Genomic DNA, 2,831 nt, shown 5'->3' on the forward strand with positions numbered 1-2,831 from the left:
GCCTAGTAGAAACTGATTCTTCATTTCCTAAAAATTGAAGACAATAGCTCCTCTTTCCCAGAGGTGTTCATAGGCCATCTTGAGTTTCCTGTAGCTATATTCTTTCCTGGCCAAAACTCATCTAACCTTGTTTTGTGACACAATTTAGCAATGAGGTAAACTCTCCAGAAAGTAGCAGGGCTGAGGACCTCCCCCTTCCTTGTTCCATAGTGGATGAGCTCCTTGAAGTCATACTGTGTTATCTCTTCAATTACTTGATACTAAACTTCTCATGAAAGGCAGTCATCAGCTGACACACAGAAACAGTTTTGCTGGTCTCAAAATCGCAACCCAGTAACCTGATAAAAACCAGTAAATCAGCTAACTTTGAATGAGAGAAGCACAAAAAACAACTGTTTATACTTGTATACCTCAAGATTTTAAGAGCCAGAGGGGGGGAAATGTCATTCTCCTCAATAACTTCACATATATAAAAATAATTTCTAGGTGGAAATTCTGGTTGCTAATCCTCAGCCTGGAGAAACTTACCCTGTCCTCACCAACCTAAAAGGAGTGCAGTACCAATTTAAAGAGACTACTCTAAATTTGATACTATTTGACTGTACCAGTAGAAAGGGCATTCCTACCATGAAAGAATCACTGTATTCCACTCTTTTATTTCAGAAGTAGATAGTGAGCAGCACACCACAGAAGCTGAGAGAAAGGCATGTTCACAGCAAATGTAAACAGAACCTCTTCCCCTAAAAAAAGAAATTAATTGGATGATCACCTAGAGCTCATTCTAATACCCTTTCTCATTCTAATACCCCTCATCACCCAGGTTCAATTACATCCAGTGATTCACAAATCCTTACAAGGCAAGTCACTGCAGATGTTGCTCTTGGTTGGTAACTTACAACATTCACTGCACACTGTTCACAGGTAGCCTCAGCCGGGACTTCACCATGGAGACTTCCCACTGAAGCTGGAGGGCTTGTGAGGGCTACTGGGCTCCGGCGTGTCTTTCTTCCTTTCACAGAGAAGTGAGAAATACCCAGCGTGAGAATAGAATGAAAAAAAAAAAAAAGGAAAAGGTAAAGGCATCATCAAATCACTTGTTATCTCAATAAATGAAGTTTCACGATCAATTAGACTAATTGGTAATTCACCGAAGACCATTCTCCAGCTATCCTTTTCTTAAAAAAGAAATTCGATAGTTTTTGTTCTTGCCCCATGGGACACAGTGTGGTACAGCCAACCATTCCTCCCCCCCCCATTAAGTTGAAGCCAATTCTGGGACGTATCAGACGCAATCTCAGCTAAGATGTAAACTTGCAACACAGCCTTAAAGCAAGCATTTGACTTTACTCTGCAAAAGAGAGCGAGGACTACCACCTTTTGCCGTTATCAACCTCACTGGGTGTTTGGGAAGGGCAATAAGATCATTCTTGCAAAGCACTCACAGTTCCTGAGAAGAAAGAGACTATGTAAACGCAAAGCATTATTCGTGATCATAAACCTGTTCCTGAGCTCTGAAGCCAGAATATAAAATCCAGCTTTGGCTGGGCACCAACAGTCAACTATCCCTGGAGCAACCAAATGTCCAAATGACCCACTGTGCTGGGGGTGGGGGTGGGCTCAGAAGAGAAAAGGAATGGAAATTGAGCTGTCTGGAATCTCCAGGAGAAAGAAAGTGAAGGTATGGAGCAGGAAACAGAGAAAGAGAAGGTGTAAGGTAGGCAAGCGAGGTATATGCAGGAGCATGGCGATTTGGTTCGCGGCTCGCCCAGATTGCTGGTTTGCAGCGTTTCGTGCACTGAATGTTTGTGGGGCTGTGAAATTTTCCACTTGGCTGTCTGCCATTTCCGCCCACTGAGGACAACACTCACACCCACAGAAGTGGCACACCAAGGCTCTGTCGAAAAGGACTGGATAAGTGTTGTTGGTTTGTTGCTTTTAATGAAAAGACTTATTCATATCCTAATCATTAATATTTTCCACACCTGGATTTTCTTAACTTTTTTTCTTTCTTTTGAGGCTGACCCAGAAACAGTTTCTCCTAGACCAACACTATCAAGTTATTTATTTATTTATTTTTTGAGTCGGGGTATCACTCTCACCCAGACTGGAGCGTAGTGGCACAATCACAGCTCACCTCAGCTTCAACCTCCTGGGCTCAGGTGATCCCTCCACCTCAGCAGCTGGGACTATAGTCACACTCAGCTAATTTATTTTATTTATTTAATTTTTTTGTAGAGAAGAGGTTTTGCTATGTAGCCTAGGTTGGTCGTGAACTCCTGGGCTCAAGCAATCCTCTCGCCTCAGCTTCCCAAAGTGCTGTGATTACAAGTATGAGCTACCACACCCAGCAATCAACTTATTTTGACTTGTGTACTCTTGGGAAGCACATTTGAGTACAGGAACTTATATTAGTGGCTGTGGGGATAACGAGAAAAGCATAGAATGTAAGTGGTACACTAGAATCTTGTCGGCTTCTTAAATAAATCATCCACAAGGGCCAGTAATGTTTTTTCCTTCAAAGTCATGAGCATGCATTGAACAAACGTGGGAGCTGCAATATTAGCATTGCGGGTATAGTAAATAATATTTCTGCAAAAAAAAAAGTGGTCCCTTGTCTTAAAAAAAAAGGCAAGAATGAATAATAACAAAACCTAGATTTGGAATTGTTAAAACACTGACAGTATACCTCAAAATAAAGGACTAACATGGAAAGACAAAATTAGGACAGAAGGGAGAAAGGAGGTGTCTGCTGCTCATATAATTAACCATCACTTTTAGAGTAAATATAGTTTACCAAGTGCTTTCTCATTAATTAACTCATTCACTCGATA

Source organism: Carlito syrichta, unplaced genomic scaffold (genome assembly GCF_000164805.1).
Source record: "Carlito syrichta isolate Samal-C Ts95f unplaced genomic scaffold, Tarsius_syrichta-2.0.1 Scaffold287251, whole genome shotgun sequence".
NCBI classification, from domain to species: domain Eukaryota; kingdom Metazoa; phylum Chordata; class Mammalia; order Primates; family Tarsiidae; genus Carlito; species Carlito syrichta.